Source organism: Alnus glutinosa, chromosome 3, assembly GCF_958979055.1.
Source record: "Alnus glutinosa chromosome 3, dhAlnGlut1.1, whole genome shotgun sequence".
In the NCBI taxonomy this organism is placed as follows: domain Eukaryota; kingdom Viridiplantae; phylum Streptophyta; class Magnoliopsida; order Fagales; family Betulaceae; genus Alnus; species Alnus glutinosa.
The window spans coordinates 27,554,373-27,574,351 of record NC_084888.1 but is presented as its reverse complement, the minus strand read 5'-3'; the positions used below and the strand labels follow the sequence as shown (position 1 = coordinate 27,574,351).

Sequence of the window (19,979 nt, the reverse complement as noted above, 5' to 3'; positions counted from 1 at the left end):
AGGAGGAATCATCATCCGCCTTTTCAGTATACAATTGGGAGTGGAGCAGGACTTCGTAACCACTGAGAACTCAAGCTTGAGGAAACTGTTGGAGGAGTACAACCAGATTTTTGAAGAACCACACGGATTACCACCTAATCGTGTTCAGGACCACAAGATCCCATTGCAGCATGGAGCAGGAGCAGTGAATGTAACGCCATACAGGTACCCACACTATCAAAAAAACGAAATAGAAAAAATAGTTATGGGCTTGTTGAGTAATGGAGTGATTAGGCCGAGCAATAGTCCCTATTCATCCCCGGTTCTATTGGTGAAAAAGCATGATGGATCATGGCGGCTGTGCGTGGATTACCGAGCTCTCAACCGTATTACGATCAAAGACAAATTTCCCATTCCGGTGGTGGATGAATTATTAGACGAGTTGCATGGATCACTATATTTCTCGAAGTTGGACCTCCGTTCTGGGTATCACCAAATCAGAATGCATGAGGAAGATGTGGAGAAGACAGCATTCCGTACTCATCATGGACACTTTGAATTCTTGGTCATGCCATTTGGCCTTACCAACGCCCCCTCAACATTCCAATCGCTGATGAATGAAATCTTCAACAAGGTTACCCGTAAGTTTGTTCTTGTTTTCTTTGACGACATTCTAATTTATAGCAAGACATGGGATGAGCATTTGCAGCACTTATCAATTGTTTTTAAGATTTTAAGGGCTAACCGCCTATATGTAAGACATGACAAGTGTAGCTTTGCGCAAGAAGAGGTTATCTATCTTGGCCACATCATTAGTAGACAAGGAGTGCGAATGGACCCTGAAAAAGTGTCAGCTATGCGGGACTGGCCAATTCCAAGAAACATCAAGGCCCTACGAGGATTCTTAGGACTCACCGGCTATTACAGAAAATTCATCCGCCAATATGGATCCATAGCTCGAGCACTTACTCAACTTCTCAAGAAGGATTCATTCCAATGGTGCAGTGAAGCTGAAGTAGCATTCCTACAACTCAAAGAAGCAATGACACAGGCTCCGGTATTGGCTCTCCCTGATTTTTCAAAAAAATTTATCATTGAATGTGATGCCTCAGGTGTGGGAATTGGCGCGGTACTAATGCAAGAAAAGCAGCCGATTGCATATTTCAGTAAAGCTCTCCATGGCAGGAATCTGAACCTATCAACATACGAAAAGGAGATGCTGGCACTAGTGGCTGCAGTCCAAAAATGGCGACCTTACCTGTTGGGTCAACAGTTTGTGGTTCGTACTGACCACCGCAGTCTCAAATATCTTTGGGAACAAACAATTACAACAGAGGCACAACAACGATGGTTGATAAAGTTGGTGGGCTATGATTTTTTGATAGAATACAAGAAAGGGAGTGAGAACTCAGTAGCTGATGCACTCTCAAGAAAGATGGAAAGTGAGTTGGCGGCTTTATCTCAACCGATCCCTCATTGGGTGGAGCCAATTAAAGAAGAGGTACGGCAGGAATCACAATTGCAAGAGATATTACAACGAATCCACAAAGGAGAGGCGGTAGGACCTTGGAGGGCCAGGGCTGGATTGATTTACTTCAAGGATAGAATATTTATCCTTTCTACCTCACCCTTAACTGCAGCCATACTTGCTGAAATACATGACAGTACGCATGAAGGGTATCATAAGAGCTTACAACGAGTTCGAGCGGTATTCTACTGGCAAGGTATGAAGTCACAATTAAGAGATTACATTCGGCAATGTGAAGTTTGTCAAAGACACAAAGCTGAACACACACAACCAGCAGGGCTGTTACAACCTCTGCCCATCCAAGCTCAGATTTGGTCAGATTTATCCATGGATTTCATAGATGGATTACCCGTGTCGCTGGGAAAGACCACCATTTTTGTTGTAGTGGATCGCCTTTCTAAGTATGGGCATTTCACAGCCATCAAACATCCGTACACAGCCACTCAAATTGCTCAAACATTTTTTGAGCAAATCTTCCGGTTGCATGGCATGCCTACATCAATTGTGTGTGACAGAGATCCGGCATTTACTAGTTTGTTTTGGCGTGAGCTTTTTCAGCTTAATGGGACTAAATTTAACTTTAGTTCTTCCTATCATCCACAAACGGACGGGCAAACTGAGGTGGTAAACCGTACACTGGAGATGTATTTACGGTGTTTTACTAGTTCCAATCCAAAGAAGTGGGTTACATGGCTGCCGTGGGTGGAGTTTTGTTACAATACAAGTGTTCACTCTGCCACAAAAAAGAGTCCATTTGAAGTTGTTTATGGTAGGCCTCCACCTACTCTTTTATGTTATGTAGCCGGTACTGCGAGAGTGGCTGCAGTAGAGAACTTGTTGCTGGACCGAGATGTTGTAATTCGCGAAGTCAGGCAACAACTCCAACTAGCACAGAACCGGATGAAACAAGTTTATGATAAGGGCCATCAAGAACGTCACTTTCTTCCAGGAGAATGGGTGTACTTAAAGTTACAAGGGTATCGACAACAATCTATGGTGAAACGTGTGTCACAGAAGCTCGCCCCTAAGTTCTATGGGCCATACCGTATTGTGGCAAAAATAGGACCAGTGGCTTATAAACTGGAACTACCTCCTGGGTCCCGTATTCACAATGTCTTTCATGTATCATTATTGAAGAAATGGGTAGGAGATGGAGTGCCTGTATCTGTTGCTCTGCCCATGCCAAGAGATGATGAAACATCTCTACTTCCACAAGCTGTGTTAGAACAACGGGTTCAGCAAGGAAGGTCTGAGTTTTGGTGCATTGGGTGAATCGTTCTCCTGCTGATGCTACGTGGGAGCTCCTACCAGAATTTATGCTTCGTTTCCCAACATTCTCCCTTGAGGACAAGGGAAATTTTAAGGGGGGAGGAATGATACGTGCAGGAGAAGAGTTGGAGGCCAAGTCTATCAAGAACAGCAGGGAGTAGTTAGATAAGATAGGAGTGTTAATAAGAGGATATGTCCTCAAGTAGTTAAGTTGTACTAGGTCTCAAAGAGATGCAGTGTTCTCGTAGTAGAGTCCTAGTAGAAGTAGAGATAGAAGTTTATTAATCTTTTCTAGTAGAAGTCTAAGGTAATTTATCTACTTAGTCAGCCGTATCTTGTAAACTCTATAAAGAGGAGAAGCTGATGAATAAAGAGGAATCAATTAATATCAATTTCAACTCTTGAGTTGTTTGGGAGGTCTCTAGGTTCCTCGAATTACCTAGCATTATCACGTTCTATTGCAATCATAGGCAAGCCAAGGAGATCCGATCCTGCTGCCTTCCCTGTTCAACAGCCAAATACACGTTCCAAATCCCGGGCACGTAACAATTATCCTCATGAATGAATCTACTCCGACTAGAGAAATTTGGGAGAATATCCCAAGCAATTTTTCACATGAGGTGTTAATTAAGCCGATGTTGAATATTCTTTAGACTCCATAATTTTTCCCAATCAACGGGACAGAGAGGATCATCCCTGAGAGGAGTTGAATTTATGATCAGCTCGTGAGCAGACTTGACTGAAAATCCACCTCAAGGGGCAGGGGCCCAAATCCATTTGTCTGTGGTAGTTCTTTGAGATAAATGAATGTTAAGAACTTGTTGCACAGATGCCATTTAAACTATAGTCTCGTGATTTTCACAGGAAGAGCATTTCAGGCAAAGTCCGGAGAATCATCTCAACAATAACTTTGGCTGTGCTGTGCTACTCTCACAGTTAACAATTCTCCTGCGCCAAAAATCCAAATGATTTGCCATAGAGAAGTGAATTTTATGGTAGACTGCCTTGCCAAGTATGCAGCTTCAATTGCCAATTGAAGAAGCTTACATAAACCATTATGCATTTATCATCGTCTTCTCTTCACTCGACACTGTTTTATTTTTTTTGATAGCCACATAGTTGAGATACATAAGTTGGTATCGTAAGATTAACAGGTCATGACTCATGACAAGATGGTCATATATATATAATCTTCCTTGTAATTATTGGGTCTTGGTTTGGGGTTATGTTGTATTGCCTTTGGCTTTGGCAATTACAGGGAAGATTATGACCTCGCATGAAACACGAGGAAGCAAGGTCAACCCATTAATTAAGTGGAGCACTCAGTGGAAGAAGAGGAATCAAGTCGTGCAGTCTCCAATCCAATCCTAGCTTGTTCCCGCAGTCATGAAACACGAGGAAAAAAGATCTACCCATTAATATTCTAAAAGGTGCATGTGTTTATATTGGCTATGAAGCATATATAGTTAGTCCCGACGAGGAGGATCATATATATATGCCGCAAGTTTGTGTAGATTGGGTCTGGGGTCTTCAATGTACGTATCATATCTGGGAAAATCGTAATGTGGTTAAAAATAGCAGTAACCCAAAAACAAAGGAGCTGCCATAACTCGAGTATTAAGAAAGAGATTCACTATTAATTGTTAGTTTGGAATTGAGTTTGTATAGATAATTGGTTTGTTAGTTTTGTCTTTCTTTCCTTATGGATGGGACTGGTGAGGTATTAAATGCACCCTCACCTCCCCTTTCTGGAAGGAGCAATGCTACAGCTTCTCCCCAGGTTCTCTCGGGGTTCTCCTCAGCTGACGTGGACTGAATTTTTTATTCTTAAAAATCTGCATTAAAAAAGGGCGTTAATTAGCAAAAACAAAAAACAAAAAAAACAAAAAACAAAAAAAAAAAACTAAGACTAATAGCGTCTTCCAGAAGAAGCCATTCCCCAAAAAAAATTCAAATGAAGGTCCCGTTTGAAAACCCCCTTACTCTCCCCTTCCCTTGTGTTTTTTTTTTTGAATGATTGAAAATTAAAATTGATGTGATATAAAGTTGAAATAATTTATATGGAAAAGTGAAAAAAAAAAAAATTGTATTGTAGTGAGTTTTTTATTTAAAAAGTAATAAGAAAGTGTTGATGTGATATAAAAAGTGAAAAAAGTTAAGAATATTTTGAAGTTTATGTTTTTTGGGAGAAGTGAAATAAAGGAGAGGGGAGGCAAGGGGGAAGTGGTTTTCAAACGGGGCCGAAGTCTCCTTTCTCCCAAAATTTTCAGCTCCTCTCTCCCCTCTCTCCTTCCTCCCGTCAGTGCAGCTTCTCCCTCCCCCTATGAACGTCGCGACCTCTCTCCCTCCTTCCTGTAGATCAGCCATCCCTTAGTGCGACGGCGTGGACCCGAATTCTTTCCCTCACCCTTCTCCCTCCAAGCAGAGCTGGCCACCAACAAGCAGTATAGCCGCCGCCGACAGTGCCGCCGCCCACCACCAGCAGTGCCTCCGCCACCGGTCTGTTTTTCTTTTGACTTTTTTTTTTTTTTTTTTTTTTAAAGGAATCATAAAATATTTTACATGCTACCTTAGCCTTCAAATTTTATATGAGATGGATTTTGTTTGGGTAGATACCGTAGATTTATGGAAATTTTGGGTATAACAGAAACCCCTTTTGTTTCATGATTTATCAAAGAATCTCATTTTATTCTGTTGGTTGTGTTCTGTACTCGTAGGTTAGATGTTTGTCAAAATTCCTGACTAAGATGCAATTTTGTTTTGATCATATTAAATTTTCGTTGATACTATTATTTGAGTTAATTCTACTTTCGTGTTATTGCATAATTTATAGACTTATTTCATTTTATCTTGTAGGTTGCTGTTCTGGAGGTGGTACTTAAGGGGATTGCATCATCTAGTCGGTTGGCCAGAAGATGGTTTTCGTTTAAGTTTTGAAGATTGCATGCCTATTTGCCTTTTTCTTTTTCTTTTTTTCCCTTTGATTTTCAGTTCTCCTCTTTTGCCTCTTTGAAGATTGCATGCTTATTTGCCTCTTCTGTTACATTGATTCCTAAAGTGAAATTAATAGTGTAATGTTTTGTAGGAAAGTTCTACTTCGATGTGGGATGCATTGTTTTCATACCTCCCTGTTTCGATGTTTCTACTGATTCCACCTCAGAGGCAACTATAAATGACGTATGTCATGAAATCTTTCACTGGATCAACAATTTTGAAGTTATTTGAGAGCTGCCTTTTATATTTTTGACATTATCTTATATGGCAGATAGGGAGAGACTATTGAAGTTATATGAGGCATTTGCTAGCTGTTAGATCCGTGTGTTAATGAAATTGTAATTTTTTTTTTTTTTGGTGGATTTCATAGCATATTCGAGCTTTGAAATCTTATACAAGTGTTATTGAAGTTCTCATGACGCAGCACCAGTAATCAATTTGCAATGGACCAACAGAAAAAAGCAAAGAAGTGATATTGGCTTCACACCAGAAACAGAACTGGTGTCAAAGCAATCAGAAATCAAGAAACTGTAGAATGCAAATTTCATAACAATGGATAATTGGAGTGCTACATCTTTAAATAAAGATCCACTTATTGAAAATACATAAGAAAACTACTACTAATATAATTGACAAATACATCCACACATTCCCTGTTCACACACCATTTCAGCAAAACTCTTTTTAATGATCAAACATTGCTACTTTTCGGCCTAGAAAGGGGATCCATCCTTGCTACAACCAAAATCTACATCAAATACCATTTCACAATCACAAAACTTACATAATAGTACTATTCCACAATTTCACCCTCATTCTCCAAGTGTGAGCTTGACATGTCCATTTAGAAGAACAAAAGGTAACCACAATGAGTAACTGAAAAGGCAAACAAAATTCACAAGTCACAACAAAAAAAAACAAACCATTTTAGTATACAAATGAACAAAAGGCAGTTTAAATGACAATTTGACATTTTAAAGAACTCTGATGGCTTTAATTTCAAATTTGGAGTCACAAGTAAAGCGATAGCCTATTATTATTAGTTGCTTAGGAAGGGAAAAGATAAATAGTCTCTGTTTACCGACATTAGACTCTAACAATTGATTTGGTAACATGGTATTCGAAGACTGAGATTAGAAATGTTCAAGTTCGTGAAGTATATAGCATGAACAAGAATGAAGATGGAACCTTCAGAATATCCTTCATCTGTCTTTAAGGTGGTAAAAAACATGTTGAGCCAAAAACTTTTGTTGATATGTAAGCTATTTGTCAGAAACTAGACAATGCAGGGGCCTTAGGGAGGTCGATTTTTTTTTTTTTTCTCCAAAGAGATTGATTATTATTTACTGTACTCTGCATAAGTAATCCATGATGGACACTTTTCCTCTTTGGAGGCCAAAACTACACTCAGTGACTTAATATATGCAAACACATCAGCTACAAAAACAAACATGTAAAACAACCACCACAAATCCAAAAGCCAAACAGGAGAAACAATAGCCAACCAGAAAGTCTAAATGGAAAAATCGTTTGCTAGAGGGAATCAAAATAAATTCCTAAGGCAAAACTGAAAAAAAGAAAAAAAAAAAAAAAATCTAGATCAGAAGTGGGTTTACCAGAAAAATGTGGTGTCCGCCGGAGACAGATTCGGCCCCCAAATCTGCAGGAGACAGAACGCCGGTGAAGGATGGCTCGGAGGAAGGTGGCTGACCGCCAAGAGAGAACAAATGGCGAGACAGCTGGTGGACGACCGGAGAATGAGCGAGAGGGAGAGAGACAGCTGTTAAGCGGTGGTTTCCGGCGAGCGTACGGAAGTTCTAGAGAGAGAGAGAGAGAGAGGAGGTAGGGGGAGGGAGGAGTGAATTTTGGGGGGAAAGGCTTCTTCTGGAAGACGCTATTAGTTTTTGTTTTTGTTTTTTTTTTGCTAGTTTTAACGCCCTTTTTAATGCAGAGTTTTAAGAATAAAAAATTCAGTCCACGTCAACTGAGGAGAACCCCGGGAGAACCTGGGAAGACGCTGTAGCATTGCTCTTCTGGAATATGATTATCTCTATTTCAAATGAAATAGATGTTATGTCATGATTTAAAGTTAATACCTCTAATGATGTACATAATTTCACATTATTTTAAATTTTAAAAGACGTGTCAACATTGACTTTATATACACCTTTAGATACGCCAACTTTAAATCCTAACCTTTCATTTAAAATGGATAATATTCATTTCATTAAATGAAATGAGGGATCCTATTCCAAATGAAAAATGATTGTTAAGTAATCGATCATGAAAACAAAATGGAGATGAAAAAGAAATAGATACACAAATTGTGCTGCTGGTGCACTTCTAACTAAACTTAAATTAGGGTTGACAATTTTTTATACAACCCGCGAACCCAACATGAACTCAATACGAAAATAAAAGATTAGAGTTGAGGAGTCCGATCAATTTAGTTAAATGGGTTGGATTATAGGGTTGACTTATAAATTTATACCCATTTTTCGACATGACCCAAATTCGATACGCGACATAATAACAAACAATTTTTGACATGACCCGCAAAGCTGATACAAACCTAATATAAAATTAGAGGGTTAGAGTTTAAGTTTAACCAATTTAATTAAATTAACCGATTTATAATTGATGTATATAGCTTATACCCATAACTAAATACGACCTGAACTCGAATTGCCACGCATAACTTAAATAGACAAATGTGTCAAAATTAGTGCAAGCAATCCAAACATATTAGAGACAAAAATAGTTATGCTAGCTAGCCCTAAGCTAATGGAGATTTAGGTGTAAGAGAACCCACCGATCGATATTGAAGTCACTGGTCAAAGTGACCTATGAGAAGATGGTGGGAGGCAGTGCCGTCGAGTCTGGCATGAGGTGCCTTCGTCAACTAATTCCAGTACTTATAATAAGTGCTCTAGTTGGCTGAGCCATTTTTTTTACATGTTAAGGCTCAATTCTAATTTTTGAAAAAATAAAAAATAAAATATTTAGTTCCAAAGTTTCCAAGCTATTTCAGTTTCATTTATGTGTGTGCTTTCAATTTCAACAATTCATTTTTTACTTAATTTCTTTCAAAAAAAATATTTTAAATAGGTATTTTTGTCAACTTATCTTCAAATTAATTACATGCATGACACGTCAACTAATCAATTAATCTCATGTACCTCTCATTTGAAATTCCATATACCAACGGTACTTGTTATGTGGCAAAGTTATTAAAAACCCATACCACACAAGAGGAAGAGAGGGAGGAGGGATGAGATATTCGAACTAGTGACCTCCACTTCATGAGGCGTGGTTCCCAATCAATTGAACTACTCCTTGAGGACGGCAAAGACTAGTCTTGATAATTGGATATGAATGGTGACCAATGACCAAGTTTTCCTAGTCCACTTAGATGGGTTTCATGAGTTTGCTATGTGCTGCTCATTTATGCCATGCTTATTGTTGTTGTTGTTATTGTTGTTATTATTATTATTATTATTAATTTTGTTTTTATTTTTTGTCTCAGAGTCAGAAAAGTTTATGTATATTTCCACACAAAATTATTGTCCTTCCACGGCTTATATAAAGGAAAGCTAATGCAGAAAGGAGACTGAAGGAATGTGCGTGAAATTGTAGATGGAACATCTAGAAAATGGACAAGCAAAGCGTAGTGTAGCATGAGAGAGGCGTGGATCACGTTAAACTGTGAAGCTCAAGCCACTTCATAATGCCAACATGTATATATTAATTACAATCATTTTTCTTTTCTTTTAGCACTTCAATGTTTAAGATGAAATCGTATGTGGATCGGAAGGCACAAATATAGTAGTTTTTAAGGTGATCTTACTCATTTCTCCCAAATAGTTAGGAGTGCATACCCCTCCCCCCCCTTCCCTTTTTTATTTTTTATTGATTCATCCAAAAAAAAAAAATATAGTTAGGAGTGCAGAAGAGTTAATGGAGGATTTTCAAAAATTCAGCTTCACACCGCTTGATCGAGCGAGGATCCGGTGGATGCACTCCTAAGAGGAAAAATATATAAGGCGCTTGCAAAAATGTGGCCGGGGAATTACGGGCTTGTTTGGCAAAGAACAGAACAGTACAGAATAGTGGGTTGTTAGTTTTAGAATTAGTAAAAAGTGATGATGTGATATAAAATAAAAAGAATTTGTATAAAAAAGTGAAAAAATTTTGTATTGTAGTAAATTTTTTTATTTGAATAATAATAAAAAATTATTGATGTGATATAAAAAATGAAAAAAGTGAGAATGTTTTGATGTTGATTGATATTAAAAATTTGAAAAAGTGAAAAAAAAAAAAAAAAAAAAGTATATCTACAGTAATAAGCACTACCCTGTAATGTCCCAGCACTAAACAAACAAGCCCTACAATCTTTTTGGTTTCGCATAGATAAATCCATTTAATATATAATATTGGTACTAAGAATAGCTGTTTAAATATTGCAAGCATAAACCAAGCTATCTTCCATTAGTTGATAACTACAAATCTAACTTTAACACGAAATATTTTATTGGTATAATTCATAATTGGTCCTTGTGATTGGACTAAATTACAAATCACTCTTTCTGGTATTAAAATTAATTCATAGATCTATGTAATTGGCTTAATTTACAAATCCCTCCCTAAAATAGGGGTGACTGTCCATCTTCATTTTCCATCCACATCTTCATGTTATCTCCTTCCCAATTCCATTCTAGGAGCCTTTGGAATCGGGAACATATTCTCATGTACCAGGACATAGAAGTATATCTATAATAGACATAATCCTCTATATTTCCAAAGGACATGTTGTGAAGCCAGTGCCGTATTGTCCCAAAAAGAGAGTTTTTGGAAAGATTTACTATGCTTATCTTATTTAACCAACACAACTGATTTGGAATTATACAACTGAAATAATTGCCCCTCAACAAAAGTATTTTTAAGTTATAAAGTGCACCGATTTCATCAAGGATGCTACCAAAAAAGCTGTTATCTCTATGGTCTATGTCCAAAGAGACAATGAATTGAAAACAACTTTTGGTATTGGACCTGTAAATTTGTTTCCTTGCAAACTTAGGTGCCCAACAGACTGTAGATTCAAGTAAGAAGGAAACTATCCCGAAAGTGAGTTATGAAAAAGGTCTAACAATTGAACTGAATCTAGTCCACAAGGAATCAAACCTTAAAAGAGTTGTTACTTAAGACAAAAGTCAACAAAACTGTTATATTTCCTATCCATCCAAGGACTGTTCCTATGAACTAATTATTGCATAACTTCAAAACATTCATGGAGGTGCAGGTGGCAAAAAATTCCATTGGTAACTCTCCCGAGAAATTAAACAATTCCATTGGTAACTCTCCAAATATCTCATTTCACCATTTGAGGACGGAAGATAACATTCCATAGGATTTCGGGAAAGATTTAAATATTTTAAGTATCGAGTTATCTTTCCAATATTTTCTTGAAGTTGTCCATCTAAACAATTGTTAGAAACATCCATAAACCAAATACTCTTGTAGTGATCTGGTGGCAAAACAATTTGACCCACAAAAGAATTATTTTGAAGACGTAACACTTGCAGTCCTATATTGTTTTCAAACAAACAATTGGGAAAGCTTCCTTTCAACTTATTGTGAGACAAATCAACAATTTCCAATTCGACCTTGTCAAAGAGGAACTTGGGAATATTTCCAATGGGCTTGTTCACATTACAACATGTCAAATATTGCTACATTGCTAAATTTAATGAAAGTCAATTTAATTTTTTTTAAAAAAATATATCGAAATATAAATGATTAGTGACGTGGCAAAATTGAGCACGTCCATAAGTATTGACCTGTCAAAATGACATGTCAATAATTATTGGCGTGTTGTTTTAACACATCAATAATTAGTGACGTGTCAATTTGGCACGTTAATTTTTTTTTTTTTGATGTGTCATTTTGGCATGTCACAACATTAATGACGTGTTATTTTGGAACGTCACTAATTATTGACATGCCAAAATGACATATCAATAATTATTGACATGTTTTTTTGACACGTCAATAATTTTGTGACGTGTCAAAATGACAAAACACGTAATTTTTTTTTGACGAACCGAATTGACACGACATAATATTCTTGACGTGCCAAAGAATTTTTGACATGTCTAGTAGACACATAGCCAAACTTGTCTTGTTTGGTATGCCACACAGGACATTTGTCCTGCGCGTCACAACCAACTGCCCAATTTTTTCCGATCTCTCTCTCTCTCTCTCTCTGCCAGCACTACCGCCAGCCACCGCTCGTCTGGTCGTCCTCTCTCTCTCTCCAGTTTCTTTTTTTTTTTTTTTTTTTTTTTTTTTTTTTTTTTTATGTTGGTCGTCCCAACCCAACGAATTTTTAGTTTCTATCTCAAGCTAGTTGTTTTCACTCACCAATATTATCATCTCAAGCTTAGAGTGATTGGCAAATAAGCTAAATGAGAATAGGCCCTAAAAAAGATTATAACTCAGATCAATATACCCAAGTGATCTCGGGATGGCTACCAAATTTGAATAGATGTTTTGAGTGAGTTAGTCATAAGATATATCTAACAACCTAATAGACGTCATATTGTTTAGGCATGGTGGAACGATCCCTTCAAATAAATTACCATGAAGATCTAACTCTTCAAGCTTATTCAGTTTGCACAACTCTGTTGAAAGGAATAACATTAGCAATGCAGTTAATAAATTTTAGATAATTAATTACAGGTAACACTAACAAATTGTAAACATTTGATTTTATAGTCGATTCTTACCTTTAGGTAAAGTGCCATTGAGGTGATTGTGTGCTAATGATATAGCCTTTAGAGAAGATAATGCCCTAGTGTATGGAGATAGAAATACTTCCAGTGAAAGAGTTTCTACTCAGATTTAAAATCTCCAACCTGCTGAAATTACACAAACCTATATACCACGAGTGAAGAGAGACAGTGTCAATAAAATCAAGATGGACAATCTTTGAGGAGAGGGACAATAGCAATGCTGTGCCAAAGATTTCCAGCTCCATGTGGGGCACGAGGGCCTTGTTGAACCGTCGGATTTGGGTTGTCGTTGCTTTTATACATTTTAATTCATTTACGATTTTTTTTAAAAAATAAAATAAAATAAAATTATTCCTTTGATTTTGTATTTTTGGGGTCAGTGATACGGGGGATATGATACATTGCTATACTGATTTGTACATGATTGTTTTCATACACAGTTTTGATTGATGATATTATACAATGTAGCACTGTTCTTTTTCACCTTCCCTAAAATTATTCTTCTTCAATCTCGGTAATTGGAACTTTTTCTCATTTTGTGTTGTGGACTTAGTCTTCTCCTCGAGCAACCTGCAGATACTAAGAGCGATTAAATTGTTATCTGAAGTTGGATTTGGAATAGGTTTAGGGATGATTACAGTCAAATTGATTAGATATTCTGATTTACTTCTATATGAAATTGATTATAAATTCTGGTGATTTGAATGAAAGATTTTATTGAATTGGTTCAAATGATTTATGGGATTGGATTTTTGAGATCTTGGATACTGTAATTCTTGGATGCTAATCAATATCAATTTCTCAATTACTATAGTTCTGTTTGGGGTAGTTGTTGCATTTGAATTCGGATTTTGATGAATACCCATTCATTTATTTGGATAATATGATTATGAATTGGGTGTCAGGGTGTTATTTGTTTATGATTTTAATTGATACCCATCTCATCAAATTTATGATTATGCATTGGGTTTTAATATTTTTATGAATTGCATTTGAGTTATTTATGAATTTTGTTTGATACACATTTTTCAGTTACCGTAATCTGGGAGTACCTGTTCTTCTTTTCTGGATGAATTGGAATACTTTATTTGGATTTTCTGGTATCAATTTTTGCAGAAAATTGGAGAAGGAATTGGCAGGAGGAAGGACTCATTTTGTGGAGGTATTTGGTCTGCCCATAAGCACCTATTTCAGTGCAGTGAAGCTGCTCTGGTTGATGGAAAATGTGGATGCTGTTAAGGAGGCTGTGAAAGCAGGGGGTGCTCTTTTTGGAACTATAGACGCTTGGTTAATCTGGAATTTAACAGGTGGGGTAAATGGAGGAATTCATGCTACTGATGTTTCGAATGCATCAAGAACAATGCTCATGAATCTCAAAACACTTGATTGGGATAAACCCACTTTAGAGACCCTAGGGATTCCAGCTGAAATTCTGCCCAAAATTGTCAGTAATTCTGAGCTTATTGGAAAAATCTCCAAAGGATGGGCAGTGTCTGGTGTCCCAATTTAAGGATGTTTAGGCGATCAACATGCAGCAATGGTGGGGCAAGCTTGCCGGAAAGGTGAAGCTAAAAGCACTTATGGAACTTGTGCTTTCATACTTCTCAACACAGGTGAAGAGATAATCCAGTCAACGCATGGGATCCTAACCACCTTAGCATTCAAGCTTGGCCCCAAAGCACCAACAAATTATGCTCTGGAGGGATCGGTTGCTATTGCTGGAGCTGCAGTTCAATGGCTCAGAGACAGTCTTGGGATTATTAGTAGTGCGAGTGAGATTGAGGAATTGGCATTAAAGGTTGAATCCACCGGCGGGGTTTACTTTGAGCCAGCTTTTAATGGATTGTTTGCTCCTTGATGGCGTGATGATGCTCGGGGAGTTTGTATTGGGATCACAAGGTTTACAAGCAAGGCTCACATTGCTCGAGCTGTGCTCGAGAGCATGTGTTTCCAAGTCAAAGATGTGTTGGATTAAATGCACAAAGATGCAGGGGAGGAGGGTGAGGTTAAGAATGAGAAGGGGGAATTCTTGCTTATGGTAGATGGTGGTGCTACTGTTAACGATCTTTTGATACAGATTCAGGTTTGGGCTCTCTGTGTTTCTTTTGTCATAAATTTTCCTTTTTCTATTTCTTCCTCTTTTTTCTGTCGACATCCTTTTTATAAATCTGTGCGGAGTTTTCCTTTACCTAGTCTTTCTTCCTTAATAAATATGATTTTCTCACTTTTCAACCACATAAACAATTGTTCTTTCCTTGATATTTATGTTGCCTTTTTTGTTCTCGTGTCGGAATGTAGGTCTCTTAGTTGTTGTAATCTCAGAAGCGGGCCATGAAAAGTTAAATTTGGCATTTTCTCTAGTTTATGTCAGATGTCATACAGTGGTGTATTTTCACCAAACAAAGTTTTTGGTGCTACTGTATGTCTTTGATTCTAAGTAGCTCGACAGGAAACCCAAATAATTGAAAGAATAATTCTTATTTTGTTGCATATCAATGTGAGGCACATAATAGATTTATCGTTCACTCCTTGGACCATTTATGCTTCATGCTTTCCTCAGAATTGTGGAAATTGTTTGCATCCATTTCTTCTTGCTTTGAGTAGTCTCTTGAATCTGTTTTTCCTGCTGCTATGGATCCCATATGGAGAAGTGAAAGAAGTGACTTCAAAGTTTTTCTTTCATTTCCTCAAATTTTTTCCTCACACGTCATCCTATTTTTATAGGGGAGAAGGAGTACTATTTTGAATTAGTAATTGTTCATGGGCAGCTATTTTATGTTTTATCCGTTTACTTAATCATTTCCTTAAAGTTTTTCATTTCTTCTTTACCTTCACTTATTTGATGATATGTGAAAGGAGTGGTCTTCTGTATATTTTTGTTTTGTAGGCAGACTTATTGGGAAGCCCGGTTGTGAGACCAGCTATAAAGACCAAGAAAAATAATAAGGTATTTAGCATTTAATGATTTATATTTTTAAATAAGATGAGATTAATAATTAGGTTTTAACTGATAATATTTGTGTTATCTAAAATAAAATGAGTTTAGGATAAAATAATAAAATAAGATAGGGTAAAAGTGCAGTTTAGAAATGATAGGGGCTAGTATTAAATAAGACTAAAGTTTGGCCTTATCCATAGCCACGTGTGTGGCTATGGATTAATGGGGAGATATTTCTCCCCTCAGTCACGCATCAGCCCCCCCCCCCCCCACCCCCACCCCCACCCCCTCTTCCTATTTTCTTTTCTCTTCTATTCTTCTTCTCCCTTTCTTCTTACTTTTTCATTTCTTCTTCCTCGTTCTTCTGCCGAGCGACCCACAGAGACAGTAATAGAGAGAGTGTGAGAAATCGAGTGAGAGAGAGATGCGAGAGAGTGGGAGATAAGGGATTGAGAGGGAGACCGAGAGATGCTGAGAGAGAGATGAGATCGGGAGACTTGAGGGAGATGGAGTCCGATCCCCCTATGGGTGGCGCCGACGAGACCAGAGGACGCCGGCGACGCGATCTCCGGTGAGCCCGTGAACCAGAGATGACCCGGGAGAGAAAGAACCCGAAACCCGTAGAAACCGTGACCCACGACCCGTGAGGACCCGATCCTCCATGATCCGCGACTGGGACTGAAATCCGGCGATGGAGGAGCTCCGGCGGAATCCGAGGGCTTGAACCCGCGACCCGTGAGCCCAGAAAACCCGAGGACCAGTGACCGTGACCCGTGCGACCCGTGACCCGCCTGACCCGAGAAGAAAACCCGGTTCTCTATGGGTGTTTCTCGGCGACTGTCAGTGGTGTTTTCCGGCGGTCCAGTAGCGATTTCCGATGGATTTTCTAGGAAAATCCTCTAGGTAATTTCTTGTTGATTCCTAGTTGCTAATTTTGTAGATTAATTTGTTGATTGTTGAAATTAGGGTTTCATGATTTTATTTGGGGTTTCTCTACGGTTTGGCCGGTTGATTTTGTGTACTGATCTGGGTTTGGTTTTGATTGAGGAGTGGTTTGATTGGGATTGAATATTTTCTTAGTATAGCCGAATGGAATGGTGTGGTGGTGATGGAATTTTCATTTGGTTTTATGAGGTTGAACCATGTTGGTTGTTAGTGTTCTTGAAGTTGAGTTTTGATGTGGTTTGACATTTTAATTTGATGGATGTTTTGGTAGAACCAACTCTTGTTGGATTGGTAGTTTTAGTTTGTGTTTTAGTTGTTAAGATTCTGATTGGGTTTGGTGTTAACCATATGAAGTTTGAATATACATTGAGAGGGATTTTGGGGTGTTGGATTTGTAAATTTGATGTAGATTTCCTATTTAGGAAATATTGGGTTATTGTTGGAATTTATATTTTATAATCAATGTTGATGGGTTCCTTAAGGTTTGGTGTTTGTCTATGTTAGAGATAACGGGATAGGTAATATTTGTTGTGGAGGATTTACTTGTGTTGGTTGTGGTTTAATTCTACGGATGTGCTTTTGAGGTATATTGCTTAGTTATAGTTGATGAATGATGTTTGGAGGGAAGTTCCTAGTTATTGAATTCTCTTTGGGAAAAGATTGGACATGTGTATGTAATATTGATGATTTTGGAAATTGATATTGAGTCGGGTTTATGAGTTTGATTGTGGGTTATTTGCCTATGGATGAGGCTAGGTTCATTTGGCTTTGGACTATATTTCAAGAGTCTAGATTTAGTGTAGGAGTTGATGTTGGTATTTAAGGATGAATTGTTAATGGTTAGGATTTGTATCCTTAGAGTTAGTTTTATGTCTTGATGGTGTAGCGGGAATTGTGGAAGAGTTGCTAAGTGGATGGTCGTATGATATTGTGCTAGATTGTTAATGATTGTTTGTATGTGGCTAATTAGAGATGCTTTAGGTGAGAAGGATGTAGTTTTGGAGAATGTAAGTGTCTATGTGGTTTTAATAGAAAATCTATGTATATGCCTCTAGCGTTAGTGTGTATAAATATATATTGTAACCTAATCTAAAATGAGTGGTTAAATTGATAAATTATATAAGATTTATGTTCTATAACCTAAGCTACCTAGATGGTTAGTAGCTAATAAAAGATAAAAGTGTTGAATGTAATAACAATGGTGTTTAAGGATAAGAAATAAATTAAGATATAAATCTAGAGTCTAAGACTAATATCATAGAAGACAAATATTGTGATGTAAACTACCCAAATAACCTTAAGTTAATATGTATAAGCTAATAGACTTATAGAACATATAAATGTGATATAAATCAATTATGTAGCAACCTAGTAACTAATTCACCTACCTATATACACATGGTACTTATGTGAATCATCGGATTAGGTTTAAGCCTTGTATGTGTATACGTGTAAATGTATATGAACAAATATACATTGTTAGTATAATAAATAGACAAGTAAAATAATAGAAGTATCTTAAAGATAAATAAGTGTGATAAAATATGAACCTACAAGCGAGGATTGACCTAATAGTAGTTAAAGGAACTTAATTGGTTCTAGAGATAGAGTAATGCGACGTGTGAGCACGCGGGTAGTTACGATGTCATAGAGTATGTGATTCAATAGCATAGTCTAATGCTACCAATGTTTGCAGGATCATGTTCAGATTGGAGACTTTAATTGGTTCTCCAATGTAGAGTCCAAGTGACTAGAGTCCAAGGAGTGTTCGAGTTGGAGTCTAATGCAGCCAAGGTGGATATTCCACTCACTGAGAAAATATATATTTTTATATGTATTGGATTGATAAAAATATATATATTGTTTATGAAACCGAACCAACCATATGATGAAATGTATATGCTTTGAGATGATTTATTAGTTTCGATTATGTTTAAACTATATCAATGATGTTTAAGAGATAGTGCAAGAGTGAAAAGTATTGACTAGATTTAAAGTGTTAAGTTTTGCGGTTAAGATTTAAATTATGCAAATTGTTTGAGAATATGTCATGTTGAAACTGCGTAGATTTGATAAAGAAACTAAGTTTTGAATGATTTCAAAGTGTTGGGTAAAATGCTGGATTTGTTTAGTTTTAAAAGGGCGTGATTTAACAACTGCATGATTTCAGCGTGACACAGTAGGAAATATATACTGGTCAAGCACGGAACATTGAGCATGTAGTATAGAGCATACATATCAGAGTAACAGTATCAGCACATTGAAGCAGTATCAGCAACACATTGAGGCATGCATAGCATATATAGCATTGTTTTGTGAGAGATGTTTTTATGTTATGAGTAGTTTTACTAGACGTATTGGTATGCATAAGAGTCTTCATGAAAAAGATCTTATGTATATTTCTATCGGATGGTCATGTGTTAAGGTCATACATTGAACTTGAAAGTACATGGATACATGATTGCCCAGGTGCGAGTAATGGCATGTCTATGAGTAAGAAGGTTGACTGTTCTTGTTCTCCAGGAAAGACGTGTTAGCATGATTGAGTTTAGCTCTAGTGCTCTCATGATCTACTGAAGTTCAAGGTACGAAACTGAAATACGATTAGAGATGGTGTTGCGAGTGTTTTGTTGACGGATGTTGTCCTAGTACGGAAGAGTAAGATGCCATGTTCTTTGCTTAAGACTTATGTGTATACGTGATATCTGTGATGGAGTGATCGTGTGCACATATGTCCAAGCGACCGGTGAAAAGTATTATTATAGAGGAGTCTATATGTAGAATCTTCGAAGCGGTAGATTGGAACTTCTACATATGTTCACAGCTATATAGTATGTTTTAAATGTTTTCTAAATAGTCGGTGTTTGCTGCATTAGCTGTTGGTAAATGGTGGCTAATATAGTGCTCGCACGACTAAAAAAAATAAATAGAGGTTGGTTATTTGTGAAAACTCAGTTAGTCTTATACCACTGAGGTCTTAGTATGAGGTATACTAAGGCGGTGAACTCATTCTTTCACCTATGCGGATGTGGATACCACCACAACCGTGTAGATGATGTTTCTTTGGCTGCAGGTACTACGGTATAATCGATGGGTCGGTAGCAGTGTGCTTGAGATATTATGACTGAAGCTCACCGCGACGGTTGTAATTGTCGGACCACGGGTTGTCCACTGTTTTATAGGTTTGGTATAGCTTGTGACGTTTGTGTCACATATTCTTTGTAAAGCTATAGTAGTTTTGTAAATAATGTGTTAATAAGACTCATACAGATAGATGTTAAATGGCTCTTTGTGGTAATTAATTTGTAATAGATGTATAAGTTGTAATTTTCGCTGTTCAGATTTATGTTTTCCGCTGCATAGATAGATGTATGTTATACTCTGATTATCAGGTACATGTTATGGGGCATGTGTCATATGTTGGCTGAGCGACACGTAGTCGTGCCACTGCGATGACTCGTTTTACGTTTTGTATAAAAAAAAAAAAAAAAAAAAAAAAAAAAAAAAAAAACGGGTCGTCACACCAGCTGACATA

General features: G+C 37.3%; 2 long non-coding RNA genes and 2 pseudogenes across 2 annotated transcripts; 3 read left to right on the top strand and 1 right to left on the bottom strand.

Annotated features, from left to right (window-relative positions):
- Positions 1–4,701: 4,701 nt before the first annotated feature.
- Positions 4,702–6,058, top strand: LOC133862436 (uncharacterized). Its single transcript, XR_009899226.1, has 4 exons — positions 4,702–4,736; positions 5,023–5,275; positions 5,633–5,694; positions 5,862–6,058. It is a non-coding gene; the product is annotated as an uncharacterized LOC133862436 (long non-coding RNA).
- Positions 6,059–10,413: 4,355 nt separating this feature from the next.
- On the bottom strand, positions 10,414–12,806 carry LOC133863302 (receptor-like protein 15; annotated as a pseudogene).
- An 822-nt stretch (positions 12,807–13,628) lies between these two features.
- On the top strand, positions 13,629–14,868 carry LOC133863301 (glycerol kinase-like; annotated as a pseudogene).
- A 963-nt stretch (positions 14,869–15,831) lies between these two features.
- Positions 15,832–19,865, top strand: LOC133863064 (uncharacterized). The gene is made up of 3 exons (XR_009899365.1): positions 15,832–16,402; positions 18,141–18,238; positions 19,497–19,865. It is a non-coding gene; the product is annotated as an uncharacterized LOC133863064 (long non-coding RNA).
- The last annotated feature ends 114 nt before the right edge of the window (positions 19,866–19,979 follow it).